The 25,994-nt window shown below is 44.1% G+C and overlaps 1 protein-coding gene and 2 pseudogenes across 3 annotated transcripts in view; 2 read left to right on the plus strand and 1 right to left on the minus strand.

Annotated features, from left to right (window-relative positions):
- Positions 1 to 25,994, minus strand: part of LOC129563893 (protein fem-1 homolog A-like) — a 247,313-nt pseudogene that overhangs the window by 119,728 nt on the left and 101,591 nt on the right.
- ZNF81 (zinc finger protein 81) overlaps positions 1 to 25,994 on the plus strand; it is a 134,412-nt gene that overhangs the window by 49,911 nt on the left and 58,507 nt on the right. The window lies entirely within an intron of this gene.
- Positions 8,731 to 13,066, plus strand: LOC129535163 (protein fem-1 homolog A-like; annotated as a pseudogene).

The following is a 25,994-nucleotide window of genomic DNA, read 5'->3' on the forward strand; positions in this document are numbered from 1 at the left end:
GTGGGGTACCTGTCCCTCTTTCAACTCTGGTGTCTTTGGTATGTATGCCCAGCAGTGGGATTGCTGGGTCATATGGCATGTCTACATTCAATTTTTAAAGGACTCTCCACATTGTTCTCCAAAGTGGCTGTACTAGTTTGCATTCCCACCAACAGTGTAAGGAGGGTTCTCTTTTCTGCACACCCTCTCCAGCATTTATTGTTTGTAGACGTTTTGATGGCAGCCATTCTGACTGGCTGGAGAAAGCAGTGGCAACCCACTCCAGTACTCTTGCCTGGGAAATCCCATGGACGGAGGAGCCTGGTAGGCTGCAGTCCAGGGGTCGGGAAGAGGCATACATGACTGAGCGACTTCACTTTCGCTTTTCACTTTCATGCATTGGAGAAGGAAATGGCAACCCACGCCAGTGTTCTTGCATGGAGAATCCCAGGGATGGGGGAGCCTGGTGTGCTGCCGTCTATGGGGTCGCACAGAGTCGGACACTGTGGTGACTTAGCAGTCGGTCACTGACGTGACTTACCAGCAGGAGCATTCTGACTGGCACGAGATGGTACCTCATTGTGGTTTTGATTTGCATTTCTTTGATAATAAGTAACGTTGAGCATCTTTTCATGTGTTTGTTAGCCATCTGTATGTCTTCTTTGGAGAAATGTCTGTTCAGTTCTCTGGCCCATGTTTTGATTGAGTCACTTAGTTTTCTGGTATTGAGCTTCATGAGCTGCTTGTCTATTTTGGAGATTAATTCTTTGCCATTTGTTTCATTTGCTATTATTTTCTCCCATTCTGAAGGCTGCCTTTTCACCTTGCTTATAGTTTCCTTCGTTGTGCAAACCTTTTAAGCTTAATTAGGTCCCATTGTTTATCTTTGTTTTTATTTCCATTATCCTGGGTGTGGGTCATAGAGGATCCTGCTGTGATTTATGTCAGAGAGTGTTCTGCCTACATTTCCCTTTAAGAGTTTTATAGTTTTTCGTCTTACGTTTAGATCTTAATCTATTTTGAGTTCAGTTTTGTGTATGGTATTAGAAAGTATTCTTTTTTTTAGTTTATTTTAATTGGAGGCTAGTTATTTTACATTATTGTATTGGTTTTGCCATACATTGACAAGAATCTGCCCCGGGTATAGATGTGTTCCCCATCTTGAAAACCCCTCCCACCTCCCTCCCCATCCCATCCCTTTGGTTCATCCCAGTACACCAGCCCCGAGCATCCTGTATCATGCATCGAACCTGGATTGGCGATTCGTTTCACATATGATAATATACATGTTTCAGTACCATTCTCCCAAATCTAGTTTAATTCTTTTACAGGTGGTTGACCAGTTTTCCAGCACCACTTGTTAAAGAGATTCTGTTTTATCCATTGTATATTTTTGCTTCTTTTGTCAAAGATAAGGTGTCCATTGGTGTATCTATTTATCTCTGGGGTTCTGTTTTCTTCCATTGATATATATTTCTGTCTTTGTGCCAGTACCATACTGTCTTGGTGACTGTAGCTTTGTAGTATAGTCTGAAGTCAGGAAGATTGATTCCTCCAGTTCCATTCTTCTTTCTCAGGATTGCTTTGGCTATTTGAGGTTCTTTGTGTTTCCATACAAATTGTGAAATTATTGGCTCTAGTTCTTTTAATTTCATGGCTGCAATCACCATCCGCAGTGATTTTGGAGCCCAGAAAAATAAAGTCAGCCACTGTTTCCACTGTTTCCCCATCTATTTGCCACGATTTGATGGGAACAGATGCCATGATCTTAGTTTTCTGAATGCTGAGCTTTAAGCCAACTTTTTCAGTCTCTTTCACTTTCATCAAGAGGCTCTTTAGTTTTTCTTCACTTTCTGCCATAAGGGTGGTGTCATCTGCCTATCTGAGGTTATTGATATTTCTCCCAGCAATCTTGATTCCAGCTTGTGCTTCCTCCCGCCCAGCGTTTCTCATGATGTACTCTGCATATAAGTTACATAAGCAGGGTAAACCTGGCTGTTAGTGCAGATTAAATTCCAGGCAAAACATAATCTTCCAAGATTTCTTGAGCAGTCACCCCAGCATATGAAGCCTCGAGATGGACTCTTTTCATCTTGGATGCGTGGCACATCAGTAAACATATCAAGTGTGCAATTTTTTTTGTCTGCACCACGCAGCTTGCAGGATCTTAGTTACCCAACCAGGGATTGAAATTGCTCCCCCCGCCTCCGCAGTGTAAGCACAGAGTCCTAACCACTGGACCCTTAGGGGATTCCCTCAAGTATGCAATTTGAACAGGAGTATCAGAAAAAATCAGTTACTGCCTAGTGTCTTCTGCTACTACCATTGTACGCTTGTTTGGTCTTTTTAAATTTTGTTTGTCTTTTGGATTTTTGTTTGTTTGCCACACTACTAAATATGCAGGATCTTAGTTCCCTGACCAGGGATCAAACCCGTGCCCCCTGCAGTGGAAGCTTGGAGTCCTAACCACTGGACTGCCAGAGAATTTCCACCATTATACACTTGTGGTCATCTCTTTCATTAGGAGCTGGTAATAGAGTAGCCGGGTTTAGGAGATTGCATCTTTTGAACATAGCTGTGGTTGCCAATGGGGTGGGGATGGGGAGGGAAGAAGGGTTGGAAGTTTGGGGTTAGCAGATGTAAATTATTATGTATAGGATGGATAAACAGCAAGATCCTCTTGTATAAGACAGAAAAGTATATTTAATATTCTGTGATATACCATAATAGAAGAATATGAAAAAGAGTATATATGTGTATAACTGAATCACTTTGCTGTACAGCAGATATTAACACAACACTGTAAATCAACTATACTTCAATAAACCTTTTTTTTAAAAAAAGGAATATAAAAAAAGAGATTGCATCTTCCAAGTACAAGATTCAGATTGCATAATAATGCTTGCTGCTGCTGCTAAGTCACTTCAGTCGTGTCCGACTCTGTGTGACCCCATAGACGGAAGCCCACCAGGCTCCCCTGTCCCTGGGATTCTCCAGGCAAGAACACTGGAGTGTGTTGCCATTTCCTTCTCCAATGTCTGAAAGTGAAAAGTGAAAGTGAAGTCGCTCAGTCGTGTCCGACCCTTAGCGACCCCACGGACTGCAGCCTACCAGGCTCCTCCATCCATGGGATTTTCTAGGCAATAGTACTGGAGTGGCTTGCCATTGCCTTCTCCGGCATAGTAATGCTTATTCACTGTCAAACAGCATAGTGATAAGCGCTGAATTTTAGGCACTTGGAGGATAGATGTCACAGCCTGTGAGAGGTACAAGTAAGTGACCCAGGGAAGGGTGTGTGTCTTTTCACTAAGTGTGGTGGCTGTTGCTACCAGTTGGAGGCATCCATGCACTCACAGTGTCACAGTCTCCAGAAGAACTGAGAAAGGTGCCTTTGGTCTATAGTCTAATCCTACCTTCTGAGTTAAAATTCCACTAGCAGTGCCTTTACTTTCATGACAAAGCAAGTGGGAATGTTTTTCAAAATTTGGAATCCTCAAAGCTGGGGGAGAGACTGGAGTCAGTTTCAGCTGTTCAGAAACCTCTTCAAATTCTAGGGGCCAAATCAGAGCCTTAGCTTAGTACTCCACCAGAAGTTTTGCCCTCTCTGCAGAAGCTGGGATCCACTGTCTGTAATCCCTACCTGTGCCCCAAATTGTCTTAAGTCCTATTATTGTCATAGGCTCTTTGATCTGCTAAATTACAGCCTTACCTGACAACAGATACCACAAGTATTTTCCTTCAGTTTGGCAGTATTTGAATTTGTCTAGGGAGGCATTGTGCCCCACTGAAGTAAGGAATTGTAACAAAGCCAAAATGCCAGCTTTTGTTACTCTTCAGTTTTGGAGGCTACCATAAAATCATCTACAGAATGAATAATTATAGATATCCCTCCATGGGCCAGATTCCGCTAAGCTTTCCTCTGAGTGGCTAGAGAAAACAATAGAGAGTCTTGGAACCCACGAGTAATTCTTTGCCATAAATACTGGAGTCAGGGCTTCCCAGGTGGTATTAATGGTCAAGAACTTGCCTGGTAATGCAGGAAACATAAGAGACGCAGGTTCAATCCCTGGGTTGGGAAGATCCCCTGGAGGAGGGCATGGTAACCCACTCCAGTATTCTTGCCTGGAGAATCCCATGGACAGAGGAGCCTGCAGGGCTACAGTTCACAGGACTGTCCACAAAGAGTTGGACACGACTAAAGCAACTTAGCACATATTACTAAGTAAAAGCAAATAAGAATTTAGATTCATTAGCTTCAGAAACATAAAAAAAGCAAAACACTGAGGAAAACTTTACAGACTATGGTCCCAAAGTCAGAATAGCTGGTAGGGCTAAAAACTGAAGCAGTTAGTGGAACAAAAGGTTTATTTATGTCTCTACACTCTGTATGAATCTACATGGTGGTTGTCCATCTTCATCAAATTTACCTTCCTTCTTTATTGGAAGTATGGGTGAATAAGAGGGTGAATCCCCTTTTTAAAATTATTCCTGGCTTTTCTAATTCTTCTATAACTGATTTGATTCCCTTGCATTGGGCTTTCAACAAAGGATATTGTTTTACACATGGCCATAGCTTATCCTTTTGGTAAGTTTCTCTATCTTGAATTAAACCAGTATAATCGTTCTCTGGGGCCCAAAGTCGTATATTGATTTGTTTCCATTTGGAATAATTTTCTAGCACAACCCTCTTTCCCATGCCCCTTTCCTCTCTGAAGGCACATAAATAACCAAACCAGGCGAGATAGCCATAAGCATTTCATCTAGATTACAAAATATGGTAGCTTCTATCCTGCACAGAAAATTTGCAAGCAGATCTCTTGCTAGCAGTTTTACAGGAGAAGGTGAGAAAGCTTACTTGTCATCAGAGGACCTGTCTTTGTGGGAAACTGGAAGAAAAGGAGCGAGTAGAAGGCTGATCTGAAACTCCAAACTTCAGTGGTGAGTATCAACTCACCACTAGATGGAAAGTGACAAATTTCTCAGGAAACTGCAGAATAAACAGCACCAATTGTTTTTGTATAGTCGCTAAGTTGTGTCTGACTCTTTGTGACCCCATGGACTGCAGCTCCCCTGTCCTTCACTATCTCCCAGAGTATCCTCAAATTCATATCCCTTGAGTCGGTGATGCTAACTAACCATCTCATACTCTTCTGCAGCCTTCTCCTTTTGTCTTCAATCTTTCTCAGCATCAGGATCTTTCCCAATGAGTCAGCTCTTTGCATCAGGTGGCCAAAATATTGGAGCTTCAGCTTCAGCATCAGTCCTTTTGATGACATTTCAGAGTTGATTTCCTTTAGGATTGACCGGCTTGATCTCCTTGCAGTCCAAGGGCCTCTCAAAGAGTCTTTTCCAACACTGATATTTATCAGAAAAGGCAAGCATAGATTAGCCTGAGGGCAAGGTATTGAAACTTGTGGTTCACCAGTTTCTACCTCCAAGATTCCTTCAATAACTTAATTTTGAGCCTGTTGGCTGTTTTTCCCTAGCTGGGGGTTTTGTCCTGGCCTCTCCGGATTCCTTATTCCTGCAAGATCTGCATTCTCAGGAGTCTGTTTCTACAGTCCCTCTTAAGTGTCTTGGCCTCATGTAACAATGGCATACAGTTTTTCCACCTACCTTGGTTCCCTTCACATGTTGTCCAGAGTAGGGGTTCTTCCCTTGAAAAATAGTTGTAACCAAGTGCCAAATATGCCTACCCCAGTAACTCAGATGAAAAACAATCTAGCTGGAGTACAGGAGACCTGGGTCCCATCCCTGGGTCGGGAAGATCCCCAGGAGTAGAAAATGGCAATCCACTCCAGTATTCTTGCCTGGAGAATTACATGGACAGAGGATCAGAAAGAGATGTTTAACTGCTTCTTTTCTTATTCCACTTTCTCTAGATTATCCCAAAATTGAGCAGCTGCTGCTTAGCTTTATGTAATAGACTGTCCTATGTTGACACTGCAGTAGATCGGAACACTGCCCTGGATCCATGCTGGTAAATCTTGAGAAAGTATCAACAAACTGCGGATGAAAATCAACAGGGAACTCACTAGTCTTCCGAGTATACTGCTGTGATTTCTCCCAGCTCACGTTTAGCAGAAAGGCTTCAAGTATGGCCATTTGCAGGTCCTCTCAGTGGGCCCCTCAAGCCATTAGTTCTTCCATGGCTGTGGGAGGTGGCATATAGTCAGCGTCCTTTGGCCACAATTCCCTCTGATGTGGTAGATCACCTTCCAGTCCTGACATGCCTGCTGCTTAATCAAATAACCAAATCCTGCTGGTTGCAGAATACTGTGTAGCAACCAGGGCACGTCCCCATGTGTGGGGCTGTAAACTGAAAACACACTGCCAAGGTACTTGTGCAAAAAGTACTTGTGGGCCTTCCCTGGGCACAAGAAAAGAAGGCCTCAATGAAAAATGTTGGAGAGTTGAAGGGCGTGTAGATTCATACTGCTTCAAGTCTGGGTAGCTAAGTAGTGGCATCAACTTTATTGGCAAAGTGGTTAGGGAGGGCCAGCTGTCTTGTCATTGAGTCAGGGAAAATGTAGAATTAGAAGACTGTTGGATTTCCTTTCCCATACTGTATATTCAGCCTAGCACCTTTGTTGTTTGTCTGTTCTAAGTGACTGCTGCAACCACTCTTCATCCTGTAGCCACCATGGGAGGTGGGGGGAGACACATTCCTATATCCAAGTTCCCAGTTATTCCTTGATAATATTGCTTTGTCATCTCTGCTTTCCTAGCTATACAGTTCGTGGATAAGAAGATAATCTTGAAGCTCCAAATCTAGGCTAAGCATGAAATGGAATCAGAACTAGGGCATGAGACACACACACACACCTCACACGGGGCAGATAATTCATTACTGTCTCCTTGTGCCTCTTTGCAGGGAAATCTACTGATTAACAGCCCATCTCGAAGATCATAGCTTCACCCTTACTAGGGGTCAGATTGAGGAGTGAAGGTGAAGAGCTACCATGGAAAGGGAGCAAAAGGAGGGGAGACAGCAAAGAAATGAGGAGGAGGGTTTGGTGAAAGAAAGTGACTTTAATTCTCCCATTTCCTCCATCTTCCCAAATAATTTTTAACCTTCTTCTTAGGATGATATTCATCCCGTAAACATGGGTAATTCCCTTGCTGGAGATGAAGTGCAATTGTTAGTTGCTCAGTCGTGTCCAACTCTTTGCAACACCAAGGACAGTAGCCTGCCAGTCTCCTCCATCCATGGGATTCTTCAGGCAAGAATACAGGAGTGGGTTGCCATTCCCTTCTCCAGGGGATCTTCCTGACCCAGGGATCGAACCCAGGTCTCCTGCATTGTAAGCAGATTCTTTACCATCTGAGCCACCAGGGAAGCCTGAGGATGAGGTCCTAGTAAAAACCACTGTATATGTTAATTCATCTAAATTAAAGAAAGCTTTCTCAGGCCAATATAAGGCTGCATTTTCCTTTCAAATGGATTCCCTTCCAAATGTCATATAGAGCTGTTTTGGCCATTCAAGAGAGAAGATCTGCAGGCAACATCTGGGCTTCCCATCTTTCCCACCATTAAAGCTGATGGTGACCCTGATGGATTTATAGGTCCTTATTATGCATGCTTACTCAAAAAGAAAATCTAGAATTTGGACAGTGAGATCCATCCAGGTAGTATTTGAAAAGAGCAAAGTGCTAAAAGGGAGGCATTTGATAATTTACCTTCACTGGTCTGCTCAGTTCAGGAACTTTCAGGCCATCCCATCCTCATCAGCATACTGTTGAGGAAAATTAAAAACACAATCTCCTGACAACTCAGGAAATCTCCAAAATGCAGAATAGAAGCAAAATGATTTCATTACTGAGTATTAAACCAGACAGTAGTTGGCATCATGGGCAATCTGCTAATCAGACTGCAAAGATGGCAAGAAATCAACCATTTGTTTAACTGAGCAGATACACTCCAGTACCTGCATGTTCTTAAGATAAACGGCAACTAGTGGTCCTGCAAGAGGACCTGAGAGCACCGTTTTCTCTACATTCTTTCATAGTTCATCCAAAGATCAGTTGCTAATGGGAGTGTCCTTCTGTGCTAGTTAATTGCCTTTGTTTGCCTGCTAAGTCACTTCAGTCTTGTCTGACTCTTTGAGAGTCTGCCGACCTTACCCTGTCAGTCTCCTCTGTCCATGGGATTCTCCAGACAAGAATACTGGAGTGGGTTGCCATGCCCTCTTCCAGAGGATCTTCCCGACCCAGGGATGGAACCTGTGTCTCTTATAGCTCCTGCACTGGAAGATGGGTTCTTTACCACTAGCACCACCTGGGAAGCCAGGTTAATTGCCTTTATCCAAAGCCAAATCAGAATTCTCCTGTCTCTTATTACAAGTAGGTAGTTCCAGCTTAGAGCCAGGCCCTGAGGCTAAGCTCCCAGGATGACAGTGAGACAGAGCACTGTCTTTTTTGGTGTTTATAGTTCAAGGAGATGGCTCCCAGGCCCATAAGAAAAATATTCCTGGGTTGTAATACTGACAAAAGGCTGATTTTCCCTTTTAAACTTTACATACATATCCAAGGGGCAGAGGAAGGTTTACAAATACCAGTTTTCTCAAGGAAATGTTCTAAGAAAAGTGAAGGAGGGAAAGTCTCTTCTCTTATATCAACAGGGAAGGTTCCTTTTTTTAACCTTATAGGCTATGCGTTCCCTAAGCCCAAGTTCCCACAGGGGTCACTCGGATCATCCTTGACAAATGCCTATATGTACACTGAGTTGCCTTACAGGAAAGGACCCTGAGCATGGGCAACCTTTTACCTAAGAGCAGCCTGGAAACCAGCCTCAGAGTCATTTGCTGTAAGCACAAACCCGAGAAATGCCAGGGAGAGAGCACCCGGGGCCTTGCTTTCCTGTCACACTCAGCAAGATGTGTAGGAGCACAAGAGACCCATGGAGGAGTGTCTTCAAGTCCAGTGGGACAGAAAAGAAGGCCTAGGCAGTGACACAGCACTCCCAGTGCCATCAGTCTGTGCTGTGAGTTCATTTAAAGCCACAAAGTCTCGAATGGCCAGGGCCACCAGAGCGACATACATTCCCTTGACGATAATCCACAGTGAGCCCGCACCCCCTGCTAGTTTTTTCTGCTGGCCATACTGGGCCATTGTATTGATGCTTTACTGTCGTAATCTACCTGCCACACATTAGTCTTCATCAAGGCCATGACTTCTCTTTGTCTTCCAGGGAGTCTCTGCTGTTCCTCTTCCGACACCTATGAGAGGATAGGGAGATGATTTGGGGAGTGAATTGCACACTCCGCTGTCATCTCTCTGCACGTGGCAGTCCCTGAACCAGAGAATTCCCTTTGGTTTTTATCCAGCTTTCCTAGAACAAGCACGCAAAGCACTGTCTCAGTGACATATTCAGACATGGAATCCACAATGACAGTTCCACTGACCCATGAACAATGTGGGGTTTAGGGACATCAACCTCCTTCTGAGTGGAAAATCCAAGTATAACTTTAGACTCTTCCAAAACTTAACTGCTAAGACTACTATTGACCAGAAGCCTTATGGTTAACACAAAGAGTTGATTAACACCTATTTTGTGTGTTATATGCATTAACTGGGTGGTAGCAGTAAAGAAGCCGCCTGCCAGTGTAGTAGATAGGCCACATAGGTGGGTTCGATCCTTGGATGGGGAAGATCCCCTGGAGAAGGAAATAGCAACCCACTCCAGTATTCTTGCCTGAAAAATTCCATGGACAGAGGAGCCTAGCAGGGTACATTCCCTGGAACCACAAAGTCAGACACGACTGAGCACACACTCACACCCATGCATTATATCCTGTATTCTTAAAGTAAGCTGGAGAAAAAAATGTTATGAAGAAAATTGATAAGGAGACACACCTAGGATGGCAGCGGGAGAGATGGTGAAGGCTGCAGCCTGCCCCTCTGGGCTCAGTCCTCATTCCCTATCCCTCCAACCTTCCCTGTGGCAGCCCATGTCCTGGCGGAGGCCCAGACAGTGAACCTCCACACCACCATATACAATGGCAGTCCCTGGTAGATACTTCAGAGGCTGCTTAGTGGATGGACAGGGAGGGGTTGGACCAGCTGACGGGCGAGTTGGCCAATGAAGGAAAGGGGTGGGGGATTAAGGTGGGGACGCCTCTTGTCATCACCTCCCATTACAGCCACCTAGATGTGGTTGCGTAAGGTGGACCGTGCAGTGCCAGCTTGGAGGCGGGTAACTTGGTACTCTTCAATGACAAGATCATCAAGGGTGCACAGCCGCCTTGGGCCACCTAGACCACTGACCCCTTGGACCTGGTGCAGAGCCTGCTATGCTGTGGGGCCTTGGTGAGTTGCACCACGCATACATGCATGAAGCACCTTCACGCTGACTGCTTCACTGGGCACGTGGAGGTGGTGCGCTACTCGGCAGATGAACACCAGGTGGACCCGGAAGTGACCAACTGGCATGGGCACCCGTGCCTCATGATCTCCTGTTACACAGGCCACCACCAGATCACCTGCTACCTATTATTGCAGGGCGCCCAGGCGAACCTGTTCAGCATCAAAAACAGTGTGGCCCTGCGTGACTGCACCAAGGCCAGCAGCCCAGGTGTCTTGCAGCTGCTGTTCGGGTGCCAGGCTCACAGGGAATGGGATGGCCATGGCATGACGCCACCTCTGGTTGCCTGCGTGATGGACCACACAGCATTGTGGAGGACCTCAGCCAGGAGCACCCTGCTGGCAAGGAGACACGGCCAGGGATGGCCCGAGAAGGCTCCTCCACCAGCCAGGCATGTGTTCACCTCCAGGGCACCTGCTGCGGCAGCTCTTCCCAGGAGGAACAACTGAGCACCAGCTGGGAAGCTGCCTAGCAGCCTTGGAGTTGCTGGGAGCCACCTACATGGCTAAGAAACGGGATCTGCTCAGGGTCCTGAAACTCTTGGTAGGGGCCGTGGAGCTGTGTCACCAGGGGGCACATATCTGCCTAAACCCGATCCTCGCCTCTGACTATTCCAGGGAGGTGAACACCACCAAGGAATTGGAGGCGCTCACCACGCAGGGGTGTGAGAAGCACGGGCAGGCACTGTTGACCTGAGAGCGATTCTGGTCCCTCCTACTATGTGCGCCACCAGGATGTGGTATAGGCCAACTCAGACAGCGTCCAGTGCTGCATCCACTAGTGGACGTACACCTTGGACATGCAGGAGAACAACCTGGAGCCTCAGAGCACCAGAAGTTTCCTATCCTCTGATAACTCTTCCCTTGGCCAAGCTCCAGAACCGCTTGGCCAAGGGGCAGCCTGAGCATGCCAGCTGGCTTTGCAGATCTCATGTGGGTGCTGTGCAAAGGTCTGGGAAGTGGAGCAAGCCCAAGGAGCCCAGGGACTCAGCCCAGTTCACCAAGGCCCTGGCCATCATCCTCCACCTGCTCTGCCTGCTGGAGAAAGTGGAGTGCAGGCTGGATCAGGAGGACATGAAGCACCAGAGCTACTGCTCAAGTGTGCCCGTCACAACAAGAATGTCTTCACCCCTGCACAGGGTGGTGGACACCGACCATGAACGTGGTTCACTTCTAAGTGGGCAGAATCCCCTCTCTCCAGGTGGTCAAGGTGCCCTTGACTGCAGGGCCGACCTAGACAGTTGCGATTTTGACAACACCTCCTCCCCCCACGACACGTCCACATTGCAAAGCAGAACTGTCTGGGGATCATAAATGCCCTGATAGAGGCGGGGGCCCACATGGACACCACCAGTGCCTTTAAGAAGACAGCCTACAAGCTGCTGCGTGAGAAGCTGCTGGCCAAGAGCACCATTCAGCCCTTCAACTATGTGACCCTGTAGTGAATTTCAGCCTGCACTGTGCACAAGAGACACACTAGATAAGATGAGCCAGCTAGATAAGATGGTGGATGTGCGAAATAGGCTGTCGAGCCAGCTAGATAAGATGGTGGATGTGCGAAATAGGCTGTCGAATAAAGTAGTACAAAATCTTGGTCTCCCGTCACTGGGGGTGGGGAGGGCGATCAAGTGCTCTTGGTGGAGAAGCCACCCCTGCAAGATTGTCTTGTCTGGAGGCAGGGTGGGGGAGGTATCCTCCATGTGCCATGGCTGTCAGCAGGAGAGTGTTTTTGGCCTCTTGGGAAAGCAGTCAAGAGCAGAAGGGGACTGGAGCCGCCACCCCCACAGCTCAGGAAAGAGGCCATTCCCCTGGGCCTCTCCTCCAGCCCTGTCTCAAGGAAGCTACACAGAAGCCTCCAGAAGCCATGGTAGGTGCTTGGATATTCTGTCCCTTAAGGGAACTAGGTCTTGTTTGGATTAGCAGTGTTAGTTAGGACGGTCTTTATTTTCTAGACCAGGTTCTTACCTTCTGTCAAGGCAGGAAATGCCATCACTGTCCCTCTAGTAGCCTGGAATAAAGAAACGAGGCAGTATCAAAAAAAAAAAACAAAATCCATAAGGATGAGAAAAAACATTCGCAGTACTGTCCTGTATTTATTGATCCTGTAAGTTTATGTCATGTATTTACAAGAGGAGTTATTTGTCAGTAGCTACATCAGTATTGTTTTATGTGATACAAACACTGTAGATGTTTTACATTTTATTAACACTAGATATGACAAATGAAGTATAATGTAAAAATGAAATTCATATTTATTTACAGTTATGACTCATGTCCTGATAATGAAGAAACAGCAATATGATTGCTTTATGGTAGCTCAGCCTATACGCTAGTGAGTGAATTGTTATCCAGTGTTCATTGCAGTACTGTTTATAATAGCCAGGACATGAAAGCAACCTAGATGTCCATCTGCAGACGAATGGATAAGAAAGCTTTGGTACATATACACAATGGAGTATTACTCAGCCATTAAAAAGAATGCATTTGAACCAGTTCTAATGAGGTGGATGAAACTGGAGCCTATTATACAGAGTGAAGTAAGCCAGAAAGAAAAATACCAATACAATATGCTAACGCATATATATGGAATTCTCAAGAGGCAGGTCAGGTGGTCTGGGATTCCTATCTCTTTCAGAATGTTCCACAGTTTATTGTGATCCACACAGTCAAAGGCTTTGGCATAGTCAATGAAGCAGAAATAGATGTTTTTCTGAAACTCTCTTGCTTTCTCCATGATCCAGCGGATGTTGGCAATTTGATCTCTGGTGCCTCTGCCTTTTCTAAAACCTGCTTGAACATCTAGGAGTTCACGGTTTACATACTGCTGAAGCCTGGCTTGGAGAATTTTGAGCATGACTTTACTAGCGTGTGAGATGAGTGCAATTGTGCGGTAGTTTGAGCATTCTTTGGCATTGCCTTTCTTTGGTACTGGAATGAAGACTGACCTCTTCCAGTCTTGTGGCCACTGCTCAGTTTTCCATATCTGCTGGCATATTGAGTGCAGCACTTTCACAGCATCATCTTTCAAGACTTGAAATAGCTCAACTGGAATTCCATCACCTCCACTAGCTTTGTTAGTAGTGATGCTTTCTAAGGCCCACTTGACTTCACATTCCAAGATGTCTGGCTCTAGGTCAATGATCACGTTATCGTGACTATCTTGGTCGTGAAGATCTTTTTTGTACAGTTCTTCTGTGTATTCCTGCCACCTCTTCTTAATATCTTCTGCTTCTGTTAGGTCCACACCATTTCTGTCCTTTATCGAGCCCATCTTTGCATGAAATGTTCCCTTGGAATCTCTAATTTTCTTGAAGAGGTCTCTTGTTTTTCCCATTCTGTTGTTTTCCTCTATTTCTTTGCATTGATCACTGAGGAAGTCTTTCTTATCTCTCCTTGCTATTCTTTGGAACTCTGCATTCAGATGCTTATATCTTTCCTTTTCTCCTTTGCTTTTCGCCTCTCTTCTTTTCACAGCTATTTGTAAGGCCTCCTCAGACAGCCATTTCGCTCTTTTGCATTTCTTTTCCATGGGGATGGTCTTGGTCCCTGTCTCCTGTATAATGTCACGAACCTCCGTCCAGAGTTCATCAGGTACTCTATCAATCAGATCTAGTCCCTTAAATCTATTTCTCACTTCCACTGTATAATCATAAGGGATTTGATTGAGGTCATATCTGAATGATCTAGTGGTTTTCCCTACTTTCATCAATTTCAGTCTTAATTTGGCAATAAGGAGTTCATGATCTGCGCCACAGTCAGCTCCTGGTCTTGTTTTTGCTAACTGTATACAGCTTCTCCATCTTTGGTTGCAAAGAATGTAATCAATCTGATTTCTGTGTTGACCATCTGGTGATGTCCATGTGTAGAGTGTTCTCTTTGTGTTGTTGGAAGAGGGTTGAGAAACCTGTATGCAGGTCAGGAAGCAACAGTCAGAACTGGACATGGAACAACAGACTGGTTCCAAATAGGAAAAGGTGTACGTCAAGGTTGTATATTGTCACCTTGCTTATTTAACTTATATGCAGAGTACATCATGAGGAACGCTGGGCTGGAAGAAGCACAAGCTGGAATCAATATTGCTGGGAGAAATATCAATAACCTCAGATATGCAGATGACACCACCCTTATGGCAGAAAGTGAAGAGGAACTCAAAAGCCTCTTGATGAAAATGAAAGAGGAGAGTGAAAAGGTTGGCTTGAAGCTCAACATTCAAAAAACAAAGATCATGGCATCTGGTCCCATCACTTCATGGGAAATAGATGTAAAAACAGTGGAAACAGTGTCAGACTTTATATTTTTGGGCTCCAAAATCACTGCGGATGCTGATTGCAGCCATGAAATTAAAAGACGCTTGCTCCTTTGAAGGAAAGTTATGACCAACCTAGATAGTATATTAAAAAGCAGAGACATTACTTTGCCAACCAAGGTCCGTCTAGTCAAGGCAATGGTTTTTCCCGTGGTCATGTATGGATGTGAGAGTTGGACTGTGAAGAAGGCTGATCGCCGAAGAATTGATGCTTTTGAACTGTGGTGTTGGAGAAGACTCTTGAGAGTCCCTTATACTGCAAGGAGATCCAACCAGTCCATTCTAAAGGAGATCAATCCTGGGTGTTCATTGGAGGGACTGATGCTAAAGCTGAAACTGCAATAATTTGGCCACCTCATGCGACGAGCTGACTCACTGGAAAAGACTCTGATGCTGGTAAAAGTTAGGGGCGGGAGGAGAAGGGGTCGACAGAGAATGAGATGGCTGGATGGCATCACCGACTCTGTGGACATGAGTTTGAGTGTACTCTGGGAGTTGGTGATGGACAGGGAGGCCTGGCGTGCTGTGATTCATGGGGTCGCAGAGAGTCGGACACGACTGAGCGACTGAACTGAACTGATATATGGAATTCAGAAAGATGCAAATGATAACCCTGTATACGAGACAGCAAAAGAGACACAGATGTATAGAACAGTCTTTGGGACTCTGTGGGAGAGGGTGAAGGTGGGATGGTTGGGAGAATGGCATTGAAACATGTATATTATCATATGTGAAATGAATCGCCAGTTCAGTGACGATGCATGTTACAGGATGCTCGGTGCTGGTATGCAGGGATGACCCAGAGGGAGGATAAACGGAGGAGGGAGGTGGGAGCGGGGTTCGGGTTGGGGAACTCATGTACACCCGGGGCGGATTCATGTCAATGTATGGCAAAACCAACCAATATAATATTGTAAAATAATTAGCTTCCAATAAAAATAAAATGTTTGTGGCATACAGTATTATAATCATATTCATAATCAGTATCAGAAGGATTTTTTAAAAAACAGATCTGATGACTGGCTTATATGTAGTTTTCCCATTTACAAGAGAGAGTGAGGTATACCATACAATAATGTAATTCTTTGAGAGCAAAGTTGTAAACCAGTAAGAAAACTAACACACTAATAATTTTATATTGAATATCACTCATCTCCTGCCTATGTAAGGATAGGCTGTCCACTGCAATACATCTTGCACACAATATTCTATACAATGCACACCTAGAAGATGAGAATGGCCAAAAACCATCCCATACAGTTCCTGTGATACAGTTATTAGATTTTCACATGAAGACATGCAAAACACATACACAAGAGATATGTTTGATAACCGTAAGGCATGATGATTCTTTGCTAAAGTGGATGTGGATCATCATGAAAGCTTTCATGCTCGTCTTCGTGTTGAGTAGATTGGGGAGGAAGAGGAAAAGGAGGAGTTCGTCTCGCTGTCTCCGGGGCAGCAGAGGTGAAGGAAGTAGAAGGGAAGGCAAGAGAGGCAGGGACACGTGGTGTAACTTTATGGAAACACATCGTGATCTCTGTCTGAGTTTTTTGCTTTTCCTTTCTTCCAAAAATGTTTCTATACTGTACCAACCCTTCTTCCACCATTTGCTTTAGTTTCAGTGCCTGTCAGATTCCATATTATAAAAGAAGTCAAAAGCAGTCTTGAGGAGTCTGCCACATTGTCTAATGGCAGTTTGTTTTCTAACTCTGCTTCTTCTACGTCTTCTCATCTTTTTCCTCCTCATTGTCAGGCATTGGTTGGGAAGTAGGCACTCATCTCCATCAAGTGCTCTTCTGTGAATTCCTCTGGTGTGGTGTCTATTAGCACTTGAATTTCTCCAAGATCCATATCTTGAAACCCTTATCCCCTGCCTTTTTTTTTTTTTGCCACATCCACAACATCCTGATTTCCTTGATGGGCTCTGTCATAAATCCTGTGAAGTCATGCACAACATCTGCACGGTTTTCTCCAGCAGGATTTTATTGAGCCATTTTTAATTTATTTTATTAAGCCATCAAGCCTTTTGCAGCTTTTTCTATAACAACAATGACATCTTCAATAGTGTAATCCTTTCAGACTTTAATGATGTCCTCTGTATTTGAGTTCTCTTCCACAGTGTCACAATCCTTTCTGTAGAGGACTGTGTGTAATGAGCCTTAAAGGTCCTTATGACCACCTGACCTAGAGGCTGACCTAGAGATATATTGTTTGAGGGCACTTAAGAAGAGGTGGCAAGAATACACAGAAGAACTGTACAAAAAAGATCTTCATGACCAAGATAGTCATGATAACGTGATACTGACCTAGAGCCAGACGTCTTGGAATGTGAAGTCAAGTGGGCCTTAGAAAGCATCACTATGAACAAAGGTAGTGGAGGTGATGGAATTCCAGTTGAGCTATTTCAAATCTTGAAAGATGATGCTGTGAAAGTGCTGCACTCAATATGCCAGCAAATTTGGAAAACTCAGCAGTGGCCACAGGACTGGAAAAAGTCAGTCTTCATTCCAATCCCAAAGAAAGGCAATGCCAAAGAATGCTCAAACTACTGCACAATTACACTCGTCTCACACGCTAGTAAAGTCATGCTCAAAATTCTCCAAGCCAGGCTTCAGTAGTATGTGAACCGTGAACTCCCAGATGTTCAAGCAGGTTTTAGAAAAGGCAGAGGAACCAGAGATCAAATTGCCAACATCTGCTGGATCATGGAGAAAGCAAGAGAGTTCCAGAAGAGCATCTATTTCTGCTTCATTGACTATGCCAAAGCCTTTGACTGTGTTGATCACAATAAACTGTGGAATATTCTGAAAGAGATGGGAATCCCAGACCACCTGACCTGCCTCTTGAGAAACCTGTATGCAGGTCAGGAAGCAACAGTCAGAACTGTACATGGAACAACAGACTGGTTCCAAATAGGAAAAGGCTGTACATTGTCACCCTGCTTATTTAACTTCTATGAAGAGTACATCATGAGGAACGCTGGGCTGGAAGAAGCACAAGCTGGAATCAAGATTGCTGGGAGAAATATCAATAACCTCAGATATGCAGATGACACTACCTTTATGGCAGAAAGTGAAGAGGAACTCAAAAGCCTCTTGAGGAAAGTGAAAGAGGAGAGTGAAAAGTTTGGCTTGAAGCTCAACATTCAGAAAACAAAGATCATGGCATCTGCTCCCATCACCTCATGGGAAATAGATGGAAAAACAGTGGAAACAGTGTCAGACTTTATTTTTTTGGGCTCCAAAATCACTGCGGATGCTGACTGCAGCCATGAAATTAAAAGATGCCTACTCTTTGGAAGGAAAGTTATGACCAACCTAGATAGTATATTAAAAAGCAGAGACATTACTTTGCCAACAAAGGTTCGTCTAGTCAAGGCTATGGTTTTTCCTGTGGTCACGTATGGATGTGAGAGTGGGACTGTGAAGAAAGCTGATCACCGAAGAATTGATGCTTTTGAACTGTGGTGTTGGGGAAGACTCTTGAGAGTCCCTTGTACTGCAAGGAGATCCAACCAGTCCATTCTAAAGGAGATCAATCCTGGGTGTTCATTGGAAGGACTGATGCTAAAGCTGAAACTCTAATATTTTGGCCACCTCATGCGACGAGTTGACTCACTGGAAAAGACTCTGATGCTGGGAAAGGTTGGGGGCGAGAGGAGACGTGGATGACAGAGAATGAGATGGCTGGATGGCATCACCGACTCTGTGGACATGAGTTTGAGTGAACTCCGGGAGTTGGTGATGGACAGGGAGGGCTGGTGTGCTGTGATTCATGGGGTCGCAGAGAGTCGGACACGACTGAGCGACTGAACTGAACTGAACTGAAATCACTTTAATGCCTTCAGTGTTGAACAGCTGGAGTTCTGGGTGGCCAAGGGATATTGTCCAAGGTCAAAACAACTTTAAAAGGCAGTCCCTTACCAACCAAATATTTCCTGACCTCAAAGACAAAGCATCGATTGAACCAATCCAGGAATAGAGTTCTGGTTCTTCAGGCCTTCTTGCTGTATAATGAAAAGACTGGCAGCTGGTGTTTATCTTTTCCCATCAAGGCTTGCTTTGTGGTTCAGATGGTGAAAAATCTGCCTGCCATGCAGGAGACACAGGTTAGATCCCTGGGTCAGGAAGATCCCCTGTGGAAGGAAATGGCAACCCACTCCAATATGCTTGCCTGGAGAATCCCATGGACAGAGGAGCCTGGAGGGCTACAGTCCATGGGATCTCAAAGAGTCGAGACTAACACACTCAGGTCTCAGTAGTAGCATCTTTATAGATAAGGGCAGTCCTGTTCATAAACTCAGCTACAAAACAGTAGCGTTAGCCTATCCATTCCTACCTTAAATCTTGGTGCTTCCTCCTCTTCCTTACTAATAAGTGTCCTTTCTGGAATTTTTTCCCCAGAATAGGCACATTTGTCTGTATTCAAAACCTGTTCAGGCAGGTATCCCTCTCCTCAGTGATTTTTCTACATGGTATTTGGAACTCATCTGCTTCCCCCTGGTGGGTACAAGCTGCTCCTCCTCTTATCTTGACCTTTTAAGATTTCCCTGATAGCTCGGTTGGTAAAGAATCCCCCCTGCAATCGGGAGACCTGGGTTCGATCCCTGGGTCGGGAAGATCCCCTGGAGAAGGGAAAGGTTATCCACTCCACTGTTCTGGCCTGGAGAATTCCTTGGACTATCCAGTCCATGAGGTCACAAAGAGTCAGACACGACTGAGCATCCGTCAGTCTATCCTGACGTCCTTGCCTTCAATCGTGGTGCTTGCTTGTCTTCCTTACTAATAGATGTCTTTTTTCACATATTTCCGGCAAAATAGGGCACTTTTGTCTGTATTCAAAACCTCTTGAGGCAGATACCCCCTCTCAGTGGTTTTTCTACATGGTATCTGAAACTCATCTGCTGCCCCCTGGTGGTTACAGGCTGCTTCTCCTCTTATCTTGACATTTTAAAAGCCAAACAAACCTCTTAGAATTATCAGACGTTTCTTTGCTGACATTACATTCTCCACCTTTAGATCCTTTTGCTTTAAGTTGTTGTAGAAAGACTTTGCTTTTCCTTGAATCATATGAAGCTTTTCTTATGCCTTTCTCAGAGCAATCCTGCACTACATTAAAACTGCATTTTCAAGATGAGAAGGTTTTTCACAAAATGTGCAAGGTTTTCATGCCTGTTGGTATAGCTGCAGAGACAGCTTCATCAGTTTCTTTTTTTAAAAAAACGCAGTCCTTATGCTGGATTCAGTTGTCTTGAAATGGTGGGCAACCACAGCTGCAGACCTCAACCTATAGCACATATCAAACAATTCAACTTTTGGTTGTAATGTGGTGGCTTTTCTCCGCTTCTTGGCAGCACTTCCAGCATCACTAGTGGTTTGGTTGGTTTGGTTCATGGTGTTATTCAAGGTTTATAGTATTGCACTAAGCACGATGAATAATACGTGAAAACCACAGAAGATGACTTGTTACTTCAATACACAATTTGTTGGAGAGACAAATTGCTCAAACAGAGATGAGTAATATCACATGGTGTTTTAAGCAGATACCTGCATCACTTGAGCTCATTGAAATTGCAAAAGGATGTCGGTATGAAATGATTGCAGTTGTACAGTATGGATGACAGTTAAATTTATGCAGTTGTAATTTATTGCTGACTTTTTCCATGTGCTTACATTTCCCTTGACTGTGAACAGCAGCATGTATTACTGTAACTGTGTGCATAAGTTTTGATAAATTGCAACTTTTTGTAATAGATTTGTGTACATTTTATGATAGTAAATAGCAAAAGAGACGATTATCTACACATATTTGATGAATCCGGGTCATACCTTACAGTTTCTAAACGTTTTGATATTCCTAGGCTACATGGTTCATCTGTGAGTTTTTCAAATAAATTGTTGCAAATCCCAAGAATTTTTTTCAATAGAGTTTTTGAAAATAATCCATGTATAAGTGGGCCCGTGCAGCTCAAACCCATGTTGGTCAAGGGTCAAGTGTACATTGAATTGGCTTAACAGGCCACCTCAACCCTAGGGACACTTTACACTTATCCGTACCTAAACCCCATGAACTGAATCTGGATGCTCCCTCAATCCCACGAGACCAGATAAAATGTTCTTAGGTGCCTGTATCCAACAGAGCCTTAAAAGTCTGATCTCTTCCTTCTCCAACGTTCTCCAGCATACTCAGAGTGGGGGTGCATGGCCTTTGGTCCCTTTTGGGAACAGAGACCCCCATAGTCCACCCCAATAATTTCTTCAAAACGGTCGATTTCAGAATACAAGGGAAAGGAGGGACAATGTGTGAAGTGAGAGGGCAGCTACAGGCCAGAAGGCACGTCTTTATGTTTAGTTTACAACAGTGCAACAGCTGCTTGGGCCTCAACCAAAAGATCTGTTTTCAGTATGCCCAGAGCTCTATATCAGATGGCAAGGCCCTTGTGACTGATGACATCATTTTCAGATTTGAGTATGCCTTGATTCTGTCCAGTTCAGTCACTCAGTCGTGTCCAATTCTGCGACCCCATGAACTGCAGCAAGCCAGGCCTCCCTGTCCATCACCAAATCCCGGAGTTCAACCCAAACCCATGTCCATTGAGTTGGTGCCATCCAGCCATCTCATCCTCTGTCTTCACTTCTCCTCCTGCCCTCAATCTTTCCCAGCATCAGGGTCTTTTCAAATCAGTCAGCTCTTCACATCAGATGGCCCAAGTATTGGAGTTTCAGCTTCAACATCAGTCCTTCCAATGAATATTCAGGACTGATTTCCTTTAGGATGGACTGGTTGGATCTCCTTACAGTCCAAATGACTCTCAAGAGTCTTTCCAACATCACAGTTCAAAAGCATCAATTCTTCGGTATTCGGCTTTCTTTCTAGTCCAACTCTCACATCCATACATGACCACTGGAAAAACCATAGCCTTGACTAGATGGACCTTTGACAGAGTAATATGCTTTTTAATATGCTGTCTAGGTTGGTCACAGCTTTCCTTCCAAGGAGTAAGCATCTTTTAATTTCATGGCTGCAATCACCATCTGCAGTGATTTTGGAGCCCAGAAAAATAAAGTCAGCCACTGTTTCCACCATTTCCCCATCTATTTTCCATGAAATGATGGGACCAGATGCCATGATCTTACCTTTCTGAATGTTGAGCTTTAAGCCAACTTTTTCACTCTCCTCTTTCACCTTCATTTAGTTCTTCTTCACTTTCTGCCATAAGGGTGGTGTCATCTGCCTATCTGAGGTTTTTGATATTTTTCCCGGCAATCTTGATTCTAGCCTGTGCTTCCTCCAGCCCAGCGTTCCTCATGATGTACTCTGCATATAAGTTAAATAAGCGGGGTGACAATATACAACCTTGATGTACTCCTTTTCCTATTTGGAACCAGTCTGTTGTTCCATGACCAGTTCTAACTGTTGCATCCTGACCTGCACACAGGTTTCTCAAGAGGCAGGTCAGGTGGTCTGGTATTCCCATCTCTTTCAGAATTTTCCACAGTTTATTGTGACCCACACAGTCAAAGGCTTTGGCATAGACAGCAAAGCAGAAATAAATGTTTTTCTGGAACTCTTGCTTTTTCGATGATCCATCGGATTTTGGCATTTTGATCTCTTGATTCTGTAGCCATGGCCATATTGCTTTCTAGTCATGCGCATTGGCTAGCTTAAGCATTACTAGTGCAGTTGTTGCTATTGTTCAGTCACTAGTTATGTCCCACTCTTTGTGACTCCATAGATTGCAGCACGCCAGTCTCCTCTGTCCTCCGCTATCTCCCAGAGTTAGCTCAAATTCATGTCCATTGAGTTGGTGATGCAATCTAACCATCTCATCCCCTGTCGTCCCCTTCTCCTCCTGCCTTCAGTCATTTCACCATCAGGGTCTTTTTTAGTGAGTCAACATTTCACATCAGGTAGCCAAAGTATTGGAGCTTCAGCTTCAGCATCAGTCCTTCCAATGAGTATTCAAGGTTGATTTGTTTCAGGATTGACTAGTTTGCCTTCCTTGCAGTCAGTCCAAGGGACTCAAGGCTGTGATCCATGAAGGGGAACTAGTGCGATGGCAACCTTTAAAGATGTTCACTTTAATTTGCGGCATTTGCTACCCATTTTCATGATAGTGGGGGAGGAAAAAGGTTTTCTCCACCTTCTTAGGGTCCCTGGCAGGATCTAAAAATTTAACTGATAGAGACAGATTAACAGGAGAAAACCATACACATTTGTTTATAAGTTTTATGTGACATGGGAGCCTTCATAAGGAAAGGAAGACACAAAGAAACAGTTAGACTTCAGGAGTTCTGGGCTAGGTTTGGTGAAGACTGGATGGTTGTGGAGGAATAGGATAAGTCAGAGAATGTGAGGGAAGTTTCGTAAACTGGGAGAGACTTAGCACAAGCTGTTTCTTAGGGTCCCTTTGGTTTTCTAAAGAGTCGGACATGACTGAGCGACTGAACTGAACTGAGCTTCCTCTCAGTGAAAGCAGGGAACCTTTCACATGAAGGTTTAATGACCTGTTTCAGGGAAGAAGGGCAGGGGGAAAGGTCAGAGTGACCTCACTGCTTCTGCTGTCTTCTCAAAGTCCTTCATTTTAAAGTATTCAATATAACAAGGTGCATATTTGGGGATAACACATCCTGAAATGCATCTGTAATACTGTATCTTAAGTTTTTGTTCACTTTTAAGATAAAAGTCTATGGAAATTTTTCAGGGAAGTGGGGCTGATCTCAAAAGGGGGGATGGGTGGGAAGTTCAAGAGAGAGGTGACATATGGCTGATTCATGTTGATATTTGCCAGAAAGCAACAAAATTCTGTAAAGCAATTATCCTGCAATTAAAAACAAACAAAAACTTTATCTAAAATTTCTTGGGTCAGTTTCTCACTTGGCAGTAGGTCATCTTCATCAGCATTATAGATCCAGTATGGAACAGTAAGAGCCCAGATGCCAGTCACTGACTCCCTCATCTGTGGTTTCCTCCAGAAGTTTGTCTTGGTGAAATCTCCCCAAGAAACTGGAATTATAGCATGCAGGATCTACTGCAGAAAACCTCTTGAGTCCTTTGGTGTGGTTTCTCAATGGATCTGAGGTAGGCATGATAGACTATAGAGGGACTAAGCCATAAGACATTTCAGCTCTTCCCATTCTTCTGCAAGAAGCTTCACATCCCCTCCTGCTCCTTGATCAGTCATCCAGCCAAAGCTGTCACCATGTGCCTGGCTTCTGCTCATGCTGGTCATGAGTTTCTCTCCCTCTGCCCTGTGTATGGATGCTCACCTCTGAAACTATTCTCTGAGGAAGTGTTGTGAACCATTTCTGACCTTCCCCAACTCTTAGGACAGGCATCCCTCATTTTAATTGTGCTTTGCTTTATTGTGCTTTACAGATATCGTGAGCTTTTTCTTTTTTTCAGTTCTTTTGTATCATAGTTTATTGCAAGATACTGAATATATTTCCCTGTGCTATAGAGTATGTGCTTGTTGTTTATGTATTTTAGGTATGGTATGTGCATCTGTTAATCCCATACTCCCAATTAACCCCACCCACTTTGGCAGCCATTAAGTTTGCCTTCTGTGTCTGCTTCTGTATTGTGTTTTATTTTATTTTTTTAACAAATGGAAGGTTTGTGGGCAACCCGGCATTCAGCGAGTCTGCTGGCTCCATTTTTCCAATAGCATTTCCTCACCGCCTATCTCTGTGTCACATTGCAGTAGTTTTTGCAATATTTCAAACTTTTTCATTATTATTATAATTGTTTTGATGATCTGTAACCAGTGATCTTTGATGTTACTATCAATCCATGAGTCTAGGATGGCAAACTTAGATGATAAATATGTGTTCAAACTGCCTTGCTTCCTGTCTCTCTCCCTCTCCTCAGGCCTCTCTTTCCCTGAGACATAATAATATTGCAATTAGGCCAGTTGATAAACTTACAGTTGCCTCTTAAGTGTTCAATTGAAAGGGAGAGTCTCTCGCTTTAAATCAAAAGCTAGAAATGATTCAACTTAGTGAGGAAGGCACATCAGAAGTTGAGGTAGGCTGAAAGCTAGGCCTCTTGTACCAGTTAGTGAAGTTGTGAATGTAAATGAAGAGTTCTTGAAGGAAATTCAAAGAGCTGTCCCAGTGAACACATAAGTGATAAGAAAGAGAAATAGCCTTATAGCTGATACGGAGAAGCTTTTAATGGTCTGGATAGAAGATCAAACCAACCACAACTTTCCCTTAAGCCAAAGCTTAATCCAGAGCAAGACTGTAACTCTCTTCAGGTCTGTGAAGCCTGAGAGAAGTGAAGGAAGCTGCACAAGAAAAGTTTGAAACTAGCAGAGGTAGGATCATGAGGGTTAAGGAAAGCTGTCTCTGGAACGTAAAAGCACAAGATGAAGAAGCAAGTGCTAATGTAGAAGCTGCAGCAACTTATCCAGAAGATCTAGTTAGAATAACTAATAAAGATGGCTACACCAAACAGAAGTTTTTCAGTGTACATGAAACAGCTTTATATCAAAGGAAGACACCATCTAGGATTTTGATAGTTGGAGAGAAATGCCTGACTTCAAAGATTCTGAGGACAGGCTGGCTCTTTTTTAGGGGCTAATGCAGCTAGTAACTTTAAGAAGAAGCCAGTGCTCACTGGCCATTCTGAAAATCCTAGCGCTCTTAAGAGTTACCGCAAATCAGGTAGAACAACAAAACCTGGATGACAGCACATCTGTTTCCAACATGGTTTACTGAATATTGTAAGTCGACTGTTGAGAACTATTGCTCAGAAAAGATTGTTTTCATAATATTACTGCTCACTGGCAATGCAGCAGTACACAAAAGCTATAATGGAGATGCTGTTGTTCTTGCTCTGTCACTCAGTTGTTTCTGACTCTTTGTGACCCCATGGACTGCAGCACGCCAGGCTTCCCTGTCCTTCACCATCTCCCAGAGCTTGCTCAAATTCATGTCCACTGAATCAGTGATGGACATCTAACCATCTCATCCTCTATCATCCCCTTCCCCTACTACCTTCTATCTTTCCCAGCATCAGGGTCTTTTCTAATGAACTGGCTCTTCATATCAGGTGGTGAAAGTATTGCAGCTTCAGCATCAGCCCTTCTAATGAATATTCAGGATTGATTTCCTTTAGGATTGACTGGTTTGATGTCCTTGCAGCCCCAGGAACTCTCAAGTGTCTTCTCCAACACCACAACTCAAAAGCATCAATTCTTTGGCACTCAGCCTTCTTTATGGTGCAACTCTCACATCCGTACATGACTACAGGAAAAACCATAGCTTTGACTAGACAGACCTTTGTAGGCAAAGTAATGTCTCTGCTTTTTAATACTATGTCTAGGTTTGTCATAGCTTTC

Source organism: Moschus berezovskii, chromosome X, assembly GCF_049115385.1.
Source record: "Moschus berezovskii isolate FMDL1 chromosome X, NW_MosBer_1.0, whole genome shotgun sequence".
Lineage (NCBI taxonomy): Eukaryota > Metazoa > Chordata > Mammalia > Artiodactyla > Moschidae > Moschus > Moschus berezovskii.